Source organism: Anguilla anguilla, chromosome 2 (genome assembly GCF_013347855.1).
Source record: "Anguilla anguilla isolate fAngAng1 chromosome 2, fAngAng1.pri, whole genome shotgun sequence".
NCBI classification, from domain to species: domain Eukaryota; kingdom Metazoa; phylum Chordata; class Actinopteri; order Anguilliformes; family Anguillidae; genus Anguilla; species Anguilla anguilla.
In genome coordinates, this window is record NC_049202.1 from 33,433,544 (window position 1) to 33,456,925 (window position 23,382).

At 40.1% G+C, this 23,382-nt stretch overlaps 1 long non-coding RNA gene across 1 annotated transcript; it reads right to left on the minus strand.

Moving 5' to 3' along the window:
* Positions 1 to 9,250: 9,250 nt before the first annotated feature.
* Positions 9,251 to 10,218, minus strand: LOC118221896. Its single transcript, XR_004764205.1, has 2 exons — positions 10,168 to 10,218; positions 9,251 to 10,034 (listed from the first exon to the last, which is right to left on the minus strand). It is a non-coding gene; the product is annotated as an uncharacterized LOC118221896 (long non-coding RNA).
* Positions 10,219 to 23,382: the final 13,164 nt, after the last annotated feature.

Genomic DNA, 23,382 nt, shown 5'->3' on the forward strand with positions numbered 1-23,382 from the left:
CTTAAATCGCAACGTAGCCTACATAATAATCAATCTCAAACTGTATTAATTTATTTGCTTGGTTAACAAGCGTGCCAACTTTATGAAGAATATGTAATGATCATAATAATAATAAATAATCCATAATCAAACATTGGGAATTCCTATGTCGTCTTGTTATTCACGTCAAAACATTTATATGATCTGATTTAGTAAAATCAGTTAATCGTCAAAAAGATAGCTTAACAGTTTAAACTTGAAGGGATATGAACACCACAACGCCATGAACACGAAGCTTTGAAGTACAAGTGCAATAAAGGCTTTCTTACAACTTAATTTATAAAATAGGTGCATTTTCATCGGCAAGACCACTAAATCTGATTTTTTTTTAAAGCTCTGTGGATTATCTGATTTTTATTAACAAGCCCCTTTTGAAAGCACGGCGAACGAAGAATCGGAGAAGTCAAATAGGCTGAGCAATGGTTGGTTAAAAACTACCTTCCAACACTCGAGCCAACAAACCTCTGCTCGGTGCATTCACTTATACATCATTCAATAGGCTACGTCTTTCTGTGGTGCATTTTCAAATTTACCCCACCCCCTTAGCGAAACTAAGTTTGCATTTTCCCCAGGTTCCAGTTGTTTTCCCCTGCAAGGACAATACAAAAGCGAAAAGGCTTGTATTGTTTAGTTGCTTATAAAATATATGGTAGGGAACTAGGGACACACCCCCAATAGCCTAATATAAGGATGAAATATAAATCAGAGCATGTATACCTAGCATTTTAGAGCATATTTCTGTGTGTAAACAGGTCATCATGACGCGCGACAAGCCGAAAAATAGAACAGAAGCGAAAAACTACGCTTCAGTTCGCTTGTGTCGCACAAGTTTCGCCGCCGGTTCGCGACGCGTTCGCATCTGGTGTAGAGGACGTCGCCCGCTGCCGTTGTAATAACAGTACTTCAACTACGCTTCAGTTACGCGCGTAGTGCGCTCGCGGTCGCTACGCGTGCGGTGGGTGTCCGGCTGGGTAGAGCGCGAAATCGGCCGGTAGGACCCCAAAGCAGACCGCAGTACCTTCACTTACTGCGGTCTGCCATGGTTTTGAGTCGGGTTTTGTAGTTACTGCAATTTTTATACAGTTTTTTCTCTAAAACAAACAAAATTGAACTCTGAAACTTTGTCACAAGATAAAACAGATATCAAGTTCATTTTTAGTTATAACTCAATTTCAACCGAAAATGTAGTTACTGCGGTTAGCCTTTGGACGGCAGTATTATTGTTCCTTATCTCTTTGCAGCTAAGGTTCATTGTTTTCGGTTTTTATTAAATAAAAATAAATATCCAAGAATTTATCTGTGTTTATTTTGATATTAAAAAACATGTGAAAATGGGTTGCAAACATAGCCTAATGCATGAATCGTGATGAAAATGGGATCATAAAATCAACAATGCAAAGATCAGGTTGAAAATGAGATTTTAATTCCAAACATTTAAAGCTTACTGCTTTCCATTGCATAATCAGCAGCTCGTTTGTATTTTTCCCCGTTTTTTCTCCACTTTTTTTTGTGGTCCACTATTTCTGATAGCCGCAGGATGGCTCAGAACAAGCTAACTGAATCACCAATTGGAGCACCCCTGTGCATAGCGATTACTGCTACCCACTACGGAGTCCGTCAAGCTTTTGTTTGAAATCATTACCCTCTATGAGGGTACGTTAGTGAAAGGTACATTTCATACAGACTTTAGGAAGAATTTATCACATAGAGAGTAGTGAATGTGTGATATAGTCTGCCAGGTCATGTAGTAGAGGCAGAAACTCTGGAGCTTCCGAATAAGTTAAAATCCAGCTAAAAAAAATAATTTTTTGCTATTATTTCAAGGCATTTTCACATCACACTGGTGTGCAATGGCTTTTAGGCGCTGAAAATATCAAAACAGTATGACCAGACCAGAATACCAATGTTTGAGAGGTGTATCATTAAAGGGGGACAAAATGAGGACTGGCACAGAAACGTTGAATGCATTTCCATCTTATCAAGCTGGGGCACAGTACTGAGTTGCAGAGAAAACACTCGAGAGGTTTTCAAGCTAAAATCACAGGGCTTTTATATAAAAAAAATATTAAATAACAAATGAGCAAATACATAAGCAGGAGAACGAGGACTAGAAACACAGGGCTAGGGGAACACTGGAACACAAGAAGGCAATCTCAAAGACTGAGGCCGTATCCAAATTTGTATATGACTGGTATACTCAATAGTAGACAAGTACGTTGATTTTGACATGACCCAATTGATTAGAGTCAAGAATCCAGGAACTTAAACCCTAACACTAACAGATGAAACTAACTGTGATAATGAAACTGTTGTAGTCTGTATTTCCGGTCACTTGTCTCCCCAGTACTGTCTCTGTGTCTGTGTTCCCTGAGCTGCTTCACTCCCCTGTACTTGTGTGATTTCACTATTCGGGTGGTTCCGGGTTTTCGTGGTTTCCCCCCTTCTTTCCAGTCTCGCTTTACTTCCTGCTTATTTCTAGTTTTACTAATTTCTACTAATCCCTACTAACTTATAGATTGTAAGTACTAACCTCACTAATATACTAACATGTGAATATTACTAATGGACTAACACACAATAGTTTTGGGTTTTTGATAGTTTAGATCACTATACTAATACATTAACCAGTCTCCCCTTTTCCATGCTGCGCTGTAGCTCCGCCCCTTTTCTTTCTAGCCTGCTCTAACGCTGAGTTCTGCAATTGCCTGCACCTGTCTCTTGCTCTAACTGCACCTCTCTCTCTCTGCACGTGTTTACCTGCTTCACCCAGGCCGTCTATTATCATTGTTGTCTATGTGATTCCAGTCCGCGTTTTGTCAGTCCCCTGTCATTGAATTAGTTTTCCTAATGTTCTTCACCTGGATGTTGTTTGTTACTCCTCCCTCACTCACTTAACCCCTCCTTGATTGTTACCTTCCCCAGTGTATAAATGTCAGTCTTTTCCACCAGCTCAGAGTCAGAACGTTGATCGAATTCATTGTGCCGATTATTAGTAAGCCTTTGTCTATCGAGATTCCTGCGACACCCCTTTGCCCGACTTCGAGTTTGCCTGCCCATTTTGGTTTTGTTTGCTTCTGGTTTGACCTTCGCTTTGCCTTGACTTCTCTTTTGCCTGTCCCTTTGTACCTTCGCCATTCTGATCTCCTGGTTTTTGATTTTTTGCCTGTCTTTTCACTATTCTTTTGGAAACTCGATTCGGCACCGTCCTCTCTCTGATTACCTGGCTTCGAACCTCGGACTGATTAAAGACAACGTTTTTTGGATTTCCCTGGTCTGCGTGTGGGTCCTTACTCAGAACATATCAGAAACAACACATGCTCTAACCAAAAAATCACTGGTACAACAATAGGTACTAATTAACACAAAATAAAATGAATCTAGGGCTGAGGAGCTGCCGCCCTTTGTCAAGGCCCAGCAGGAACTGTGACAACTTCCCAGCATTTGCACGTACATTTTGACATTTAGCAGACACTCTTATCCAATGCAGCTTGCAGGTTGCATTTTTTTTTACATACATTCCATTTATGCAGCTGGCTAGTTTGTTTAAAGTAATTTAATTTTAAGTCTTTTCCTCAAACGCCAGCACTGCAATCAGGACTCAAATCCTCTGCATGTGGGTTAATAATCCAGCTCCCAGATCATTATATAACACTATAGCCCTCCAATCAGGGGCCATACCTACACTACAGCCCTCCAATCAGGAGCTATACTTACACTACAGCCGTCCAATTATGGGCCATACATACACTACAGCCCTCCAATTATGGGCCATACATACACTACAGCCCTCCAATCAAGAGCTATACCTACACTACAGCCCTCCAATCAGGAGCTATACTTACACTACAGCCGTCCAATAATGGGCTCCACCTATTCAGCAGGCATTATCCAACCAGGAGCCAGAAATGTACCATTATGATTGGCCCTTTTTAAGCATTCATCACAAGTTAATTTCATATTACACTAATGAACAGTGTGTGGGTGAAACTAGCAATAGAAAATACCAGGTACAAGCACTGTGCACTTCTGTGCACTTAGTGGCATTTGTAGTGAATCTTAAAATGCCCTGAAAAGTGGCTTTACTGAAACCAAAATTTTAAAAAATTTAAAATTTAAAAAACATTCTTTGGTTTATTGAAGACAAACTGCCTTTGAAATATTATTTTAATTTCATTATTTAAATGTGTGTCCTGATCATGTATCTGTACACAAAAGAGGAAGAGAATCTATCCATCAACAAGTTTGAATCTCTCAGGCATTTTGAGCGCAGTGATGGGCCCCACAATCTGGATAATGTTCTGAATGCTTGTGTGTTCCATGGGGAATGAGTAATCGGCCACCCCCGGGTTCAGGGAGGGTTTCTGTGGACAGGTGTCCCCTGCTCATTGCTCAATAGTGACACCCCTGGTCAATTAGGAACTTGCAATCTGTTTGTGCCAGCTTCATAGTCTTCCAGTGCAGAAAATGCATGGCATAGAAATGCTCTTGGGCTACAATGAAAATAAGGGGTAGCTGACTGCATGTGCTTGTCTGCTCCCTCCTGAATGGACAGAGGACATAGCGCCTGCATTATTTCCCCTTCCATACACACTATCATCTGCCTTTCTTTCTGCAGATCAGCATAAACACCCCATAAATGTTGAAAGATTTTGAGTGTTTTCAACTTGAGCTCTTTTAAAAAAAATCTTTCTCCCCACATATTTGTGCCTGCATGCATATAAAAATGAACCAAATAAATTGACGTTACAAATGTACCCCCCATCCTCTCTCAGCAACTCCGGATGAAGACGTAACCTATTCTGAGGTCAAAACCATCAACCCTACCGCCTCCAACACAGTGTGCCACTGTGGTTCAGCAGGTCTGTCGCAAACGCCTTAAAAGACGTTCTCTCGGAAAAATGGGAAAATTGGATCTAATCCTGCAGACTTGCTTTTCTTCTGAAGAATTGATAGTTTTTTGACCTAATGTCATTACATAAATTAAGATAGAAATAGAGTAGGCCAACACTCTTATATTCATTTAGGAGAGAGGGCCTCCTGTATTTTTATTTATTGAATATTTGCTAGTCACATTGGCAAATATCAGAGATTGCAGTAGTGGATTTTTATTTGCTGTTGTAAAACTTTAGTTTACTGCAGTATGTTTCGTTTGAAATAAAAAAGACTAGCGACAAGAACAACAATATAAAACATCAAAGAAAGGAGACATTCTGCTTAACTTGTCTGTTTTCTTGACCGCAGAGCACAGTGGGCAAAGCTGTCCCTACAGATGGGCTACAGTGAGTCTGGGGCTGCTGTGTGCTCTCTTATTGGCTGCCACGTTAGTCCTGTGTGTCCTCTGTGAGTAACTGTCTGTGTCTCTTTATTATGATCCTGGTAAAATGTCATTGTAAAGTAAAAAACAGATCTGTTCTGTCATTTTACAAATGAATATCATATAGTGGGATTTACTTCTGGGCTTTTGGGCAATCCCCTCTGTTTTCACCCAGCTATTGATGTAGATTATATTTTGAGAAAAATAAATGTTTTAAGTAATAAATTAGTTACTACATAAGAGCTAATAATGTGATGTTGATGCCTTGATCATTGTTGGTCATTATTTTTTTCCAAAATCCATTCAACATTGTAGTTTTTACTTTGAAATTTGCCTAGAAATAAATTATATATATAAATAAATCTTACATAAATTTTATAATTTGTCACCCATCTGTATATATATATATATATATATATATATATATATATATATATACAGAGGCACTTAGTTTCAATTGTATCCCCGTGCGTATGTTGATAAATCCCAATCAGTCGTAAATTGGAAGCGCGTTCACGGTCGCCTCATTGTAGCGCACCTCACGCGGTGACAGGGGGTCGGCCAGTGGGGTCATCAACCACTGCTTCAGCGGGTAACCCTCATCCCCTAAGGGTTTAAGGAACGTGGAGGGTTAGATAAAACGTTGACAATGCAGGTTTGGAGTTACTAAATGTCAAACATCATGCTTACCAATGAGCCAGCCATCCTCAACAGCTCTATGCGCCAAGCGGTTCCCCACAGAGCAGTTTTGCAAAACAAATGAATCACGTGTTCCTCCAGGCCAACGAGCAACAACATTGAGGGCATGGCAAGCTGCCAGATATCAATTGGACGTTGATGGAATGATATCCCTTCCTATTCAAGTAGCAAAGGTGTCGGTGATGGAGCTTTAATGTGCACATGGGTACAATCTATGGCACTGATCGTATTAGGAAGGCCGGCCAGATTGAAAAAGGCCTGTTTGATACGAATTTGGCTCTGCACACTATAGGGAACTCGAATATACTCCGGGGCTAGTTTAACAATAGAATTAAGCACACTGGACAGTATGTGGCTCATGGAGGGTTGGGATATTGCAGACCGGTCACCAATCTCCCTCTGGAAAGTGCCAGTGGCCAAAAAGCCAAGCACTGACAGAACTTGGACATGTGTTGGAATGGCATAAGATCTCCTTGTTTGCCTCGTTAAGTCTGGCTCTAAGATGTTGCACAGTCTCAATTTAGAAGGGTTCTAGGGAATCAGAACCGACTCATGAGCCACTCGTCATCCTCGGCAAAAAAGTCACACCGGTCTCTGAAAATGCGATCTCGCCGAAGTGCTCTCGCCAAATCCTGTAATAGCGCAAGGTCCGCCATTGCAAGCTTGGACTTAACAGCATTTTGGCCCTTTAGATTTAGTATTTCTCATCAATTAATTATTTAAAAAACAAAATTGCAATTATGAAATCATAGCTCTTGTAATGCTCATTTCAAACATTTTTGTTTTACTTAATTAAAATAGTATTCACAACCAATTTATGTTAGTTTCTTTATGTTATTTCAATATTTCATTAAAAAATATGTAGACAAAGAAGCCCATTTAATGACCAATTTCATCAATAAAAGTGAAAAATTCAATTTAAAAGACAAACTGGGGAGTTTACACACACTCTGCTCAGGTTTTTGTAAATTTCCTTTGCACGTCCGAACAAGTTGGACTCCCGAAAACTTTGATAAATCCCAGTTTTCATGTGTAAATGTTGGTACAAAGGAATTAGGAGAAATTTTGTTTGTATGTTGCTTGATAAATGAGGCCCATTGTGTGAAAGTATGAGCTAATAGAAAGTGCTCTCAGTACCTACTTACTCACTATCTCATAATGCCTCTCCAAACAGAGGCTGTGTCCTAAAGACATAAGCCACATATACCCACAAATAAACAAGTGGTATGTGACTCTATGACTTAAATAAGGCTTTATAATCCTTGCTGCAATTGATAGTCAAATTTAAGGACTATTGTTTATTGAATTTAGGCTCATGTGGTTCCTGTGTTACCTTAACCCTCCTGTTCTGTTCATTTTTTAGGTACAGCAAAAATGTTCCCGGGTCAATCCCCATACAGGGGGGGTTTGCAAATACATGAAATGAACCATTTTCATTTAAAATGTTGATTACACTAATTAAGGCCAGTAGAAGAAGTTTCATACTGAAAAAATAATTTTAAGTATTTTTCCTAGATTTTCAAACTTTAAAAAGGGTCAATTTGACCCGCAACATAACAGGAGGGTTAATCTCAATCTGGCTGTATCACAGAAGCAAGTCCACAAACTAAGAGTGTGTGTAAATGTTACATTAATACTCACAAATACCAAACTGATAAAGTACTAAAAATTATATTCCATGCATTTTTGAAGACTTTTCAAAGTGTATTAAACTGTGTCATTAGTTTTTGTTATTCTGAATGTTAGTTTGCTGCTGAAATATTCTGCTTCAATTTCATCTTTTTCTTCTTTGTAATCATTTGTTTCAACCATTTCCTCATCACTTCAACATGAGCAGATCTTACAGGATAATCTGAGAAGTGGTGCAGTTCAGCTACAGTTTCCTAATTTTATTGGCAACCAGCACAACTTTCCTTAGTGGTGACTTTCACATTTTAAAGGAAGTTAAAATAAAAGCTTAAAGTAGTATATATAATGCTTTCATAAACTTGACATAATGGCTTCATGCATACGCAAATGTTGTGCTTCATAAAGGGTGGCAAAACATCTTCTTTTACAACATTATGCCAAATGTGACATAACCAACAATATCACCTGGCTAATGGCTAAATATTATAAAGGGTGCATAAAACCTGCTTATGTAGGATCCTAGGCTAACTGTGATATAACTCATGATGTCACTTGATGTCATGAAACAGTCCAAATCAACCCGAGAGAAGTGAGTCCCCTTGAATGCTGTTACAATTTTACTAAATGTACAGTAAATTACACATTTAATAAATTAAACATAGTGTGTATACGCTCGCGCGCACACACACGCACACGTACACACACATTCACACACATACACATACTCTCTCTCGCAACTTAAATCAATCAAGCAGGCACACAATTCCTTCCAGAGTCTACCAGGGGAATCAGAGACAGCTACTTTCAGGAGCATCAAAGAGGAACAATCAGGGCAGTCAAACACAGGTACTGCCAAAGTTCATTCATTCATGGAGATCAAGCTGACACTTTTGCAAGTATGATGCTGTAACTTTTGGCTTGCTTGTACCACCAACAACTTGAACCGCAATATTAATAAGGAAACAATGCCAAATTCAAAAGCACTTTATACTTACCACTATGCACATAACGGTTATAAATTCTAATATAAATTTACTTTGGATTTGGGCATTTAGTTTGTTGGTGAATGCTAAGAGGAAGGTACGAAGGGCCAGTAAGGAACCAAATGGGTCTATTTCCAGTTCATTCCAATAAATTCCAATTGAAAACTACACATAAAGTGTTTACACATTTGTCATAAAATTAAATATATTTTCTTAATAATAAATAATAAAATCACACATATGCAATACTGAAATATCGCACACATTACAAATTACATTTCTACTACTGATACTATACTATATAAAATTCAGACATTTTTATTATAAACTACATTTACATGTAAACATTATAAAGATGTCATAATACTTACCATTTGCATTTAATACAACTTTAATTTGAAATGAATACAGAACTCAACACTATGAAAATTAACATGCATGAAAGATAACAGTGCATGACGGGTATATATATACATCTGGGTTTTTTAAGTTGAGGCAGGAAAAGGCCTACCATATCTCCTGCAGAAGACCAGAGGATCCTTTTCCAATTTGGTTGGTCCGTCTGCAGAGGCAGTGTATGTCCACCTCAATAGCGTGGACTGCCTTGGCTGTGGGGCACCTTGCAGTACTGGGGAAGGGTATCAGAATTCCAGCCGGAAAAGAAGCAAAGATGTGAGTCTGCATAGCTGGCTGATGGTACTGGAGCACGGAGGGATCCTCACCTCTGCAGAGAGCCACTCTGAGCCACCCGCCTGCTGTTGGACATCAGGCCACTGCAGCCGGACACTCTTCCCTGGAAAGGCAAGAAGGCATGTAACCTGTGCAATGAAATCCTCTGTCTTATGCTGCCCTAGAGAATCAAAAACATTAAATGTACCTACCTTACAGCCGACGTTACTTACCGTAATCCAGCGATTTGCTGAGACATTAAGAATCTTCACAAACCCCTGAGCTGGTGTAGGTACGGTGGACGGCAGGGAGGGTGGTTGCATGGAGCCCTCCTATATATGGATGCAGCATCTTCGTAAGAGCCTGGGCGTGGTCGATGACCTTGTCATCCAACCGTGTGTGCTGGCCGAGAAACACGGCCCAAAAGTCCTCCACCCGTCTGTTCAGCAAAGCCGCACAGGCCTCCCCTCATTGGACACCAGTGATGACAACATCACTGTCCTGAAAGTTACTTACTGAGATAGAATATATTAACCTCATAAAGCTGAGACAGTGTGTTAGTGATTATGGATTTTCAGTTATTGAAAAGTTACCTCCAGTACACCCTCCTCCAACCCAGAGCACAGTATTTTGGGGTCATCTGAATGTCCTGACTCAGCTGGAGAGGATGCACAACTTTCCTGGAGTACAGTGCATGTCATCTGGTGGATGGATAGATAGATATGCAATCAATAGATTGATCAATAATAAATCAATCAAGTGTAACATCAACGCAAATCACAAGCATATACAAGTAATAAGGGGAAATATATGAGGATTGTTTTTTCCATTCACCTGGGATTGATGAAAATAGGTGAATGTGTAGATAAAAAGAAGAGGTGAACAAGAAGAGACAATTAGGTGGGCAATTTGACATTGTACCTGAAGCGGGTCCTCCTCCAACTCAAAGTAGTGCAATTACAGGTCATCTGAATGCACTGACTCGGCTGGAGGGGGTACAGCCTCCTCGGTGGGTTGGCCTGCTTGTGATCTTAAATGGACAATTCAAAATGATTTAATAAACCTGGACACTGTGTTTAAAAAAAAAAAAAAAAGACTTTTGTTGACATATTAAACAGCATGCAGTTGTCATACTCATATGCAGGGGTTTCACTTAAGCATAAGATGTTTTTGTTTTCAGTGGCTTTCCATCCATGGTCTCCAGCTGCACCAGGTTGTTGTCCTCAACCTCAGTAACCCTATGAAAACACATAACAACAAAGAGATTTTGTGGGTAAAATTATGACAAGGATATTCCAATGTGTCTAAGAGAAAATTCCAGGCAAAAACTATTACATCATCATTAAACGTGTTGCAGCTATGTACGGTTCATTTTCCTTCAATTTTGTCTACCAGTAAATATTCACCTATATTTGGTTGGCCAATCAGGATCCATTGTGCGTGCAGGCCTTCCACACTTCCTGCCATCCATCGTCAGGACCTCGATGCCTGGAGAGATCTTGAAGCACTTGGTCTCCTTCTTAGTCCTCCTTTGGTAGGCCTCCTTATGTCTCTCCTGGGCCTTCTCGACATTGGCTCTCACCTTGTTTGGTTCATTTCATAATGTTCTGTAACACATCTATTTTGATACTGGTTGTCTTAAACAGCATGTGACTACATCATAATCACCTTGTCCAAAGCCTCTCCATCTTTCTCAGCCCTTACCTGAATGTACTTTTCCACATCACTCATCTGGAGCAGCAAATTTTTAAATTGCATTGAAAAAATAGAAATACCAATAAAAAACAACTAAACGTACTGTGTATTGATTCTGAAAAGCAGTAAAATGTAACTCCACAAGTGTTCATGCGTTTTCCCTTGCTCACCCTTTTGAGTCTGCGGTGAGACACGTTGACATGTTTACTGCAGTCTTTAAATGAAACTCAACCTGGTGAGAAGAACTGCAGGCTGAGAACTGCAAACCCTAACTGAACAGGAAATGCTGTGGTTGTAGATAAGGGCATGTTGCTTTTCTCATGCCGTTTGACCCTTATGAAGGATCTTGTTCACTTGACTGAAGCCCATTTATCAGTGGGGTATGGCTCATGATCCAGAGTGTGTTGGTGTGGGCTGTGTTTCTCTCAGCTCTCAGCAAGGGAGACACTGTGTCATGGTTCTGTCTTTTTGTTTCTATTTTTTCTGCCTCTTGTTATCCCTTCCCTCTCGTTTAATTATGTATTGAGTTCACCTGTGTCTTGTCTATTTAAGTTCTTTGTCCCCTTGACTCGGGTGCTGGTTCCTTGTGTTCGTTTCTGACTGTATGTATCTGCCCACGTTGGTCCTGCTTGTGTGTTTCTGTTTGTGTTTCTGCCTGCGTTCCTGCTTGTGTGTATTCTGTCCTGCCCGTATTCTGTCCTGCCTGTGTTCCGCCCTGCCTGTGTTCTGTTCTGGGTTTTTCAGTTCTTAAGAATCTTTTTGTGTTTATGGTTTTGCCCCCCGAGGCCTTTTGTTTGTTCCCTGTTTGTAATTTAGTAAAGTCTTTGTTTGAATTTTCCTTTTGGAGTCTCCCGTGTTTTTTTACTCTGTGCCTGGGTCAAACCCCCCGAAATCCCTAACACACTGGAGTGATCTGGGTAACTCAGAACCAGAGGAGACCCGACTCTGGGTTAATGTACTGTAGCTCCCCGCCAGAGGGGTGGGAAATCTAACGGACACATTACAGTGGATAAATACACATTCACAGGAGAATATGGAGAGGATGAAGCAAACAGAACACTTGGCAAGAAACCACATCAACCACCATTGTATATGAATCTCTACAACATGTATCCGTCTCTGCACTTAGTTTTTCCCTCTTTCCTGTACATCTATTACACATATTAACCTTTGACTGTCCAGTAGTCAGTATGGTGGGAGGGGTCTAAACACCATGCAATCCAGTATAATTACTGACTGGATGCACTGATTCCTTAATTAAAATCTGCAGTCATGCAGTGCTGTAACAGGGACACAGAAGACACTGGAGACAACACTCACTTGTAGGCAGAAAGCGAGAAGTAGAGCTGTTTCTGTGTCTCTTTCAGCCTCTGTGCTTATCTTACAGGTTCGGGTGGAGGGGAAAGCCGGGTGACCACTGCGTGAATCATATAGCACCTATATGCAGACTGTGTAATTACTGTGTCTGCTGAGAATGCATAGACCAATACATATAGCTTTTTTTGACCAGACGCCTGCTTGAGATTGGCATTCTGCTTCCATAAACATTTTTGTGATGATTCATTTAAAAAAAAAAAAATCAATACACAGAAACGTTTTATTGTGAAGCTTAAAATGCACTGTTACTCTCAGTTACCGTGACAGAGGTTGACTAGTATGATGCACTGCGGTTAAATATGTTTAAAAGCAGTGGAGCCACTTTCTAATCTCATCATTTATTTGATAATGCATATAATCATGGGAAAAATTTATAAGTCTTGTCCTGCTATAGTAGCCTAATGAGTTACGAAAAATATGCATTTTTGTATGCTGTAGTATGTAGTAAGGCTATTATAAATAGTAAGCACTGCATATCTTAATCTTTTTCCTCTTTTAGTTTAAATAAATGAATCAAATAAACCTGTTCAATAAATTGTAGATTTGCCTGATTTCCACTTTCTTTGTCTTTTGAAATCTCCATTTTCCTCACATGACCATGTTTCAGTGATCTGTACACTTTCAACAGTTGAGGCCACAGTGATTTTACCCATCTATTGTGCCAGTGCATCACATTAATGACAATGAAATCACGAGATGATCTACCTCATTAAAAGCCCTGGAATGTGAATATGGGACATTTATTCTTCATAGCACGTATAACTGTCATGAAGACATTAAAATAATATAAAAATGAGTAATCATTGCTTAATAGACATTACACAAGTCCAACTGAGAAAAAAGCTTGTCACCAGTCTGATTTGCAGACCCAGAACAGGGCCAGGCTGGGGCTGGGGTTGGGTTGTAATGAAACCCAGCTCAGAGTTAGGGTTGGGTTGTAATGAAACCCAGCTCAGAGTTAGTGTCAGGTTTGGGGTTGTAATGAAACCCAGCTCAGGGTTAGTGTCAGGGTTGAGGTTGTAATGAAACCCAGCTCAGGGTTAGTGTCAGGTTTGGGGTTGTAATGAAACCCAGCTCAGGGTTAGTGTCAGGGTTGGGGTTGTAATGAAACCCAGCTCAGGGTTAGTGTCAGGTTTGGGGTTGTAATGAAACCCAGCTCAGGGTTAGTGTCAGGGTTGGGGTTGTAATGAAACCCAGCTCAGAGTTAGGGTTGGGTTGTAATGAAACCCAGCTCAGGATTAGTGTCAGGGTTAGGGTTGTAATGAAACCCAGCTCAGGGTTAGTGTCAGGGTTGGGCTGTAATGAAGCCCAGCTCAGGGTTAGTGTCAGGGTTGGGTTGTAATGAAACCCAGCACAGGGTTAGTGTTGGGTTGGGTTGTAATGAAACCCAGCTCAGGGTTAGTGTCAGGTTTGGGGTTATAATGAAACCCAGCTCAGGGTTAGTGTCAGGGTTGGGGTTGTAATGAAACCCAGCACAGGGTTAGTGTCAGGGTTGGGGTTGTAATGAAACCCAGCACAGGGTTAGTGTCAGGGTTGGGGTTGTAATGAAACCCAGCACAGGGTTAGTGTCAGGGTTGGGGTTGTAATGAAACCCAGCACAGGGTTAGTGTCAGGGTTAGGGTTGTAATGAAACCCAGCACAGGGTTAGTGTCAGGGTTGGGATTGTAATGAAACCCAGCACATGTTTGTGCACCACTGCACTAGACAGGAAGCTGCTCAGCTGCAAGCCTCAGGCCCCCTCCACCACAGGGAGGCGCTTGAGAAGAGAAGAACAGTCCTGTCAATACATAGAGCTTGTGTATCATTTTACAACGAGGAACATAGGGTTCATAAGCAGTAATCCAGTGCTCAAATTAAAACACAAGGGGGCAGATATTACAACAGATACCTGCTGGCCAGCTGCATGTATAAGAACACTGCACTTCTTCAAATGAACACTTCTGTGTGACATTTCTGTCGTTGTGGCTTGTTCAGCCAGTAATAATGACAGTTTAATTGTTTTGTTTTGCTAATGCTTCTGGCCAAAGAGAAAAGTGGACAAAGCTCACTTCCCTACAGACTGGCTGCAGTGTGTCTGGGGCTGCTGTGTGCTCTTTTATTGGCTGCCACATTAGTCATGTGTGTCCTCTGTGAGTATGAAATAAAATATCTGTGCGTTTATAATATGATACACTGGCAAATCATTCTGTGTAAATGAAATACACTGAAATATGAAGATGAAAACTATACATAGTCTTTGTTCACTTATACTTCATGTCATAAGTCTCAATGTTTTATTCAATCAACTACATTATCGCATCACTTTATTCTTTCCTAAAAAAATTAAGCGAGGTTGTTACTGCTAACTTATATTTCCCATTAAGAAATGAAAATGTACATTTGCGTTTGACTGAAGGGGCAGCAATAGCACTTACAGCAAAAACAAAGCACCAACCTGTATGAAACGGAACATCCTACAGTGCTGAGATTGTGACATTTGACTCCTGCAATGATTAGTGATGTGAATGACAAGATAAAATAATCAATTGGTTGTGCCTGTTAAAATCTAATATTCGTATGAGACCTCCAGGTGTTGGAGCACTTCAAGAAAAGCTAAAAGTTAGATTATTATAGCTTGTAATGCACACTCAGCGTAATCACAATTTGGAGACAGACAACATATATCAAAGTACAATTAAAGTATCAAAAATACAGCTAAATTGCTTGTAGTAGCCTATATTTCATTATTCAGATTGACGCTCTATTAACATGCAAGTTCTAAGTTTAAATAATGGTGTTAAAAGGCCGCCAGGTGGCAGCATGAGAATTATACTCACTGAGCACATACCATCTAGATTTATTACACTTTCAACATTCATTCATGCCAGATAAATACAAATAAAATTTCTGCGCAACACTAACTATTGTGCACATGGGAGTGACTATTTGAATATTTTGACTGATCCCTATAAGCTAAATATTCGCTCACAGTTTTGCCATAGAAAGATGCTATTTGTATCAGGTGTACAATGGTCTAAATTCTGTAGATGAATTATATCCTCTATCAAACTATTTTTAAAATATTTTGAATGCTGTTGACAGCCTTGGCTTTTCCCCTGGAACTATGAGAATAATAATCTGAATAATAATGCTGGAATGGACGATGTTATCTGCCAGTTGAATTGTTGGCGGGGTGTACACCGCATGTATACTACACTGTTAGGTGCTTTTCAGGGCTTCCCACAGAAATAACAACAAACCGTCTTTACAAACTTTAATCTTTATACCATCGGACCTCATGTAAACACATAGTTCACCTACAGCTTTGAGTTGAGCAATCTCAAAACGTCAGCGTCTTGACCACCAAGGGGCTTCCGCGAAGGGATCAAAGTTAAGGCACCAAATGTTGAACATGGCCAATCTTCCTAATTTGGAATGTCCAATTAACAGCTATATTCATACACAGTCCCTTCTGCTGATTAAGCAGAGTGTAGACACACAATTCTCCTCTGAGACATGTGGCATCACCAGCCTGCTTCTCACACTGTAGACCACAGTGCTACTTAGCTCACGTAGTGCAACTGGAGGAAGACCTTTTATATGCAGCTTGGGCATGCAGTCCACATGCATCCAGTGAATCAGTGGGCTGCTAAAAAGCAATGAAACACAGACCCCTACGTGATTGAACCCTCCCAGATTGGTAGCTCCATAGGGCTTTGCAGAGTTGCCCATTGTGTCACCCTTTGGAGCTAAGGGCCACAGTTGGCACTGGCATGATCTGGATTTGATCCAAGTCTCTCTGCTTCTCTTACAGATTCTGGAGAAGTGGACAGCCAGATGATCATTTCTGGTTTGACAGTCGGACACAGTACCAAGATGCAGACTGTGCAGTTACTGTGCCTGGTGAGAATGCATGGATGGACACACACTGCTATTCGTACCACTGGGTTATCTGTGAGACTGATGCTCTGCTACACATCAGTAGTTGTTTTAAGTCTTAATAAGAACATCTGCTTAGTGATAACGTTGCAATGTAAAAAATAGACCGTGTGCTCAGTAACAGCTATGCTAATGGAGGATGAGAGACTTATAAACTCATTGCTATCAGAGCAATAGATTAAACACAGCTACTGAAAAATGCTAGGAAATAAGCCAGGAATTTCATGTGAGCATAATGCACACTGTGAAAATAAATATTGTGCTTGACTGTGCTGAAAAGGTTCACCTTTACTTTTGCATGTATAGCTTTAAGTGTCACGTAGAAACTGTGTGATTGCTCCATCTGTCTGCCACATTATTACAGTATACAAACAGACCAGAAGAAAGTGTGAACAAAACATAGTTCACACTTTTTTTGTACAACTTGTGGAAAACAAGTGTACTGCTTATATCTGTTCACAATCTAACACAATCTGACTGGTCTGTCACATCTGTTTCAAACGCTTGGGCGTGCCATTTCCGTGACATCAAATGACCCTTCTGAAACTTGTGCCAAAACACCCAGGCTTTCTGCATTTGACCAATGAACATGCGGGTATCTGAATTAGAATAGCCTAATTCATGAGAATGATTCCCCCACAAAAGTGTGGCTGTTTACCACAATATACAAATAGAATTGCTCATCTGCCTGACTTGGCTGGCTAAGCCCCAGGAGCACAGCTTCAATAATCATCTCTGAGCTACTTGAAGCCATTCACGCTGAATCATTACATTACATTACATTACAGGCATTTGGCAGACGCTCTTATCCAGAGCGACGTACAACAAAGTGTATAACCATAACCAGGAACAAGTATGACGAAACCCCTAGAGAGAAGTACCGGTCCAAGTACAGGGAACAACCGCATAGTTCAACCTGGACCCTGGTGGTTAAACTGATTAACACTAACAACGAGAACAGCAACAACGCAATCTATGGAAAAATAAAAATAAATAAAAATACAAGTAGTCGTTAAGACTGGCGCATCAACTAAGTCACCTATTAAACAGCTGATCGTCATCATGACTAATAATCTCCTATGAGCAGACCCTCTCAATAGATGGGTTTTGTCATCAGCGCTTTTGACATAGATTGGGTGATTGTCTGCTCTTTTATTACATTTCTTAAGCTTGTGTTAACCCTGCTGCCCTGCCCAGTGCTGTGTGGAAGTGCCATGTCTCTTGAATCTAGCTTTTTTCTTATTTTTGTGGCTCTTTCTACTCAGTTGTGTCTGGAATTATGGTAGGTCCTCTTATGTACAGATATCACCAATCCCCTTGTCTTGACAACCCACTCCACACTTCACCTTAGTACTCAAACACAAATTATGAAAATTATTTCATAATTGAATGATATCAATTCTCTGCAAAGAGAATCATGTATCTGTGCAGGCTTCTCAACCTGTATGTGGCCCATGCCAAGAGACTTCACCCTTAGAGTGCCACAAAACTCTGCGCAGCTTCGCCACTGGCTCATATGGCTCATACTTGCATGTTGTTGGTGATGCAAAGAAAAGAAAAAAAAAAAATCAGCAAACAAATAGACTGCCGTGCCATTTGGCCTTAGAGAACGACTTCATGCGTTTGTGGTGTTCCCTGGCACACTGCATCACTTGTTATTAACCTCCACTTGAGAACAGATTTGAGTGTTCTGTATAAAGTAAATTCATTATCTCATAAAAAACACGTTTTCAACGTACAAAAATGCCAAGTTACTCAAAAGTATTGATATCAAAATGACGCCAAGTTACGGTACTACAAACAATATAGGCTATCTTGCCTCACCGAAATGACATAAGATGTATTTCAAAGCAATGCTACCCAATATTTCCTCAATTCTTTCAAGTCACTTGGCCCCGTGTGTATAAGCATGCACTACATGGACAGGCCAAACATATGTGTGGATGGCTCTCTCACAGTCAAGATTGATTGAATAGGCATGCATATTGTACATACATACATAGAGAACTTCTTTATCCCCATGGGGACATTTCCCTCGCAGCATGTTACATTCACATTTACGAACACACACTTATACCAAAAAACATACTATCATTCACGCAACAGAAAGGCTGGGCAGCGAAATACATACATACCAATACAAATTGGACATATACACACCTATTCAATCATTTCGGTGAGGCAAGATATTGTTTGTAGTACCGTAACTTGGCGTCATTTTGATATCGATACTTTTGAGTAACTTGGCATTTTTGTACGTTGAAAACGTGTTTTTTATGAGATATCATTTCTTTTTGCAAAGCGTTTTATTATGAGAGTGAGAAATGCGAAGTGACCCTGTAAGAAACGGTTGTGGATTATGGCTATCCTTGTGTGAATTTGTATAGTCTGATGAGCATGTACTGTTTAGCAGTTTCGGTTTGCTATATATGTAAAACAGTGGCTGTGACAAAGGGTGCGGTGGTGTATAAGTGTAAAACGTATCAGAAACGCATATGAAATATGGCCAGTGTATGTACTCACGGATTGTATGTCCATCCAACGAGCCTTGACTGACAAAAGAATCAGCAAGCCCGTAGAATTATAACTCCCTAGGTCGCAACTTGTGTAGCCTTCTGTCCTGCTCCGTTGTCTGTTATTTCGTGGAGATGCACTTTTAGTGTTTGTAAGGTTTATAAGGCATTTTGATAGGCTTATCTGCAGGTAGGAATCCTCTTCGCTGTTTTGCTAAACTAGAACCGGAAAACATGATAGTGGAGAATAGGAGCAGACGCATATGTCCCAGCTGGCTTTGCATATGAGAAAATAACAACAGTGTGAGAGAAATTAGGATGAAATTATGAAATTGCGTAGTTGAAACAATATGTTTTTAGCAGAATGGGCATGTAGGTGAAGGTTGACATGATCACGGAGTATAGTGCGAAGTAAATGGAGTGACCATGAGCGAGCTTATATTCCTTATCGAACGGTATAACAGTCGCTATAAAGCGCCAGCTGTTAAAGTGGAGGGTTAAATAACGTGTGAAATCTATTGCACTGCTGTGTTTTTTCCATGTTCAGTACTAGTAGTTATAATTATGAGTGAATCATGTTTTTAAATGTAATGTTTTAATGGGGAGTTGCAGAACGTACATACGTAGTAATTGTTTGTATGTGGCTAGATAGAGAACAGGGCGAGGTAACATGAATGTAGAAACGTGGCGTTTGCTGATAAGAAGGTTTTGTACAGTAGCCAAGTGAAGAAATATAGTTAGTAGAAATGGCACATCTGTGAACTGGTGTAACTTTTTAATAAAAGGAATACATTTGCCGTCATGAAAAGCATATTGGTGGCCATGAGTGAGTTTTGGTAAAGCAAATATAAGCGTGAGAGAACGTTAGTGTAAAAGAGGACGAGGCGGATGAGGACGAGGCGGGATTCAATCGTTCAACCAGAGGTTTACCAGTCTGTCACTTTGTTAGGGCAGCACCATGACATAGCTATGCAATGCATGAAATATCATTAGCAAACCTGTCCGTGGTTTTAAAGAAGAACACAGGCGAGTAAGCACAGAAGTTCCCGTTGAATCCATATGGCTTTGCAATACTGTAGCTGGTTAACAATTGAACGTGCAGACGGTACGTCATAATACAGTGTATACGTTCGGGGAACGGCTGGTAGATATGGTGCAAAAGCAATAATTGAGAAGTAGCAGACAATTATTAGTGAGGGTAAAAGCAGGTTAAAGAAATGCATTCCTAGCTGGGCTTGAACCTACGACCCTGTGTTTCCAAGACTGTAACCTTACCCACTAGGCCACAGGCAGACTAGCTGTTTCATACTGAAAATGTTTCAGAGTAAAAAGGTGGGTCTTTTGAGACCCCAGGCAACGGCTTCAGACGCTCTGCAACTAACCAGTTCACACCGCTGAAGTTTTCTCTGCAACATTCTAAAACCATTTCGTCTCGTTGCGAATCATTGATCTGAACTGGCCTTAGCGTTACTGTAATTTACATTGTCATCAAGTTCATCAATATATTATAATGGTCGGAATAAAGCCATCTATACACAGAGCATTAACCCTGGGGTATAGGTGGAGCAGAGCTGGGTCTGATTTCTGTGTAAAGATGTCAAGCTGGAGAAAACTAAATTAAAAAATGCGGCAGAATGGATTAGCATTGTTATTATTTTATTATGCTTCCTCATATGTTCCTCCAGCCTTGATCCCCTTTTTTGATGAAATCTCCTTTGTTGTTGTTTTATTCTTCTTGTTTAGATTGCTGATTTAACACCCAGCTCAGCTTTATTCTCGAACAGTTTAGCTAGCAAAACCAGAAACAGCAGGGGTAACATTTTGCAAGGCAGTTGTTTCAAAAATATCACACAACAATCATTCACGAGAAAGACAATGTTTATTGTGCAGTGCACGAGATACATAATTGCACGAGCCACAGTGAATCCCGCGGATTCTTCTCTGCAGTATAAAGATGTTCATACCGGGCAAAAGGTAGATAAAGAACGTTTGTGGAAATTGATCATCACTAATTCTACCCCAGGTCTGCTACTACATTTTAACCTGGCTCGGCAGTGTAAAGACAGCTTAAGTTAGCCTAATGTTAGACAATGAATGAGTATGTACATAACGTCACTTTTATAACAACCATTTTTTATTCAGTAAATAGAAAGTGTTATAGTTGGCGTGGCCCATGTGCCAACTGACTGACGTCACACAGGCGACACTGGTAGGATCTGGTTGGATCTCTGGGAAGTGAGGTCCAAAAACACACATGCAATTACTGCTTCTCGCCATTGGTACCGCCAAAGAGAATGAAATTGCGATCTTTGAGATTGTAACTTTAAATGCTTGTGTTCAATGACATAATTACTGTAGGAGCCTATTGATTCACTTCAGTCTTTAATCTGATCAGTTTAAAAAAATGACATACACTCTCCAGTGGTGGAGTCAGGTAATTTTCAATGGGGTGGCCAGGATGGGACCAGTGGTCATTTTGGGGTGGCACAGAAATCATTATTATATGAACATAAAAATGCGTCTAACTAGAAAATAAGGGGCTATTTTAGGCACCTACAACACATAACTCTACATTATTTGGAATTCAGGCAGTGGTGGAATAGGTCAAATAATATTCAGTGAAACCAACATTGTTTTTTCTTATTCCTGCAGGTAAAGTAACAAAGAAGCTTACACTATAGGTATAAAGTACAAGTGTCCCAAGCTACATGTAACCCAGATTAAGTAATGGGTCACTAGAAATTAATAATAAGAATAATAATCCGTAACATGCAACATTCTCCTAAACGACTGTGCTATCATCACATGAATTTGCTTTAGTAGCATTTCATTAACAACCGTGGCTTTACAGTTTAGAGACTAAAAAAAAAAGGCATTGTATTTGGTTTGGTGAATTATGTAGTTAGATTCAGCTATGCAGTCTAGTTACCTACGTCAGTTGGCATGGAGTATGTTACATTTCATGTCACTGAGTGCTGTGCTAACTCGCTGCCTGCTGTGCAAACAACTTCCTTTACGGCTAGCTAGCTAGCAGACTGGCTAGTGCACTGGAACTACCTAGGTGCAGAGCCATAGAAAGAGATTTATTTTGTAATGCTTTTCATGTAATTTAAAATACGTTTGTACTTCGTTATTTGAGTGCTACCGATCTATTTTTCTTAGGTACCTGTTCACAGATCCAAATTGGCGAACGTGATGTCAAATATGTATTGTCCAATCTCTGTCCTATAAAACCATTCTAAACTGCTCTCCAATTGGCCAATCTATTCAAACAGTTTATCCGCTTTGCGCAAGGTTGAAAAAATAGAGCCGAGGCCGAAAAGAAAGCTTCACGTCCGCGGCCAAACACGCAATCCGCGGGCTGTGTGATTAGACTCATTCATTAACATGAGTGCGGATTTGAATTAAAAGAGGAAGAGTCCAGCTCCTCAATAATGAAATACGGTATTCCTCAAGGATCAGTACTAGGACCAATACTCTTCTCGCTATATATGCTACCACTTGTCAATATTATCCAGGCACATGGCATAGAGTTCCACTGTTATGCAGATGACACACAGATTTATATTTCAATGAAACCTGGCAAAGCACTGCCACTTTAACATGGGTGCAGGTTTGAATTAAAAGAAGAAGTGTCCAGCTCCTCAATAATGAAATACGGTATTCCTCAAGGATCAGTACTAGGACCAATACTCTTCTCGCTATATATGCTACCACTTGTCAATATTATCCAGGCACATGGCATAGAGTTCCACTGTTATGCAGATGACACACAGATTTATATTTCAATGAAACCTGGCAAAGCACTGCCACTTTAACATGGGTGCAGGTTTGAATTAAAAGAAGAAGTGTCCAGCTCCTCAATAATGAAATACGGTATTCCTCAAGGATCAGTACTAGGACCAATACTCTTCTCGCTATATATGCTACCACTTGTCAATATTATCCAGGCACATGGCATAGAGTTCCACTGTTATGCAGATGACACACAGATTTATATTTCAATGAAACCTGGCAAAGCACTGCCACTTTAACATGGGTGCAGGTTTGAATTAAAAGAAGAAGTGTCCAGCTCCTCAATAATGAAATACAGTATTCCACAAGGATCAGTACTAGGACCAGTACTCTTCTCGCTATATATGCTACCACTTGTCAATATTATCGAGGCACATGGCGTAGAGTTCCACTGTTATGCAGATGATACACAGATTTATATTTCAATGAAACCTGGCGAAGCACTGCCACTTTCACGGTTAGAGGTCTGTATTGTAGATATCAAGGTTTGGATGCTTTCAAATTTTCTGCTCCTAAATTCAGATAAGGCCGAAATGTTGGTTTTAGGTCCCAAAATATTACTCACCTTACTACTCTTACTCTCACCTTAAACTGTGATGGTTGTTTGGCTGAACCTAATATTGTTGTTAAAGACCTTGGTGTCACCATTGATCCTGATCTATCTTTTGACACACATACAAAAAACATATCCAGAATTGCCTTCTTTTAGCTATGCAACATAGCTAAAATTAGACATTTCCTGTCAGTCGGG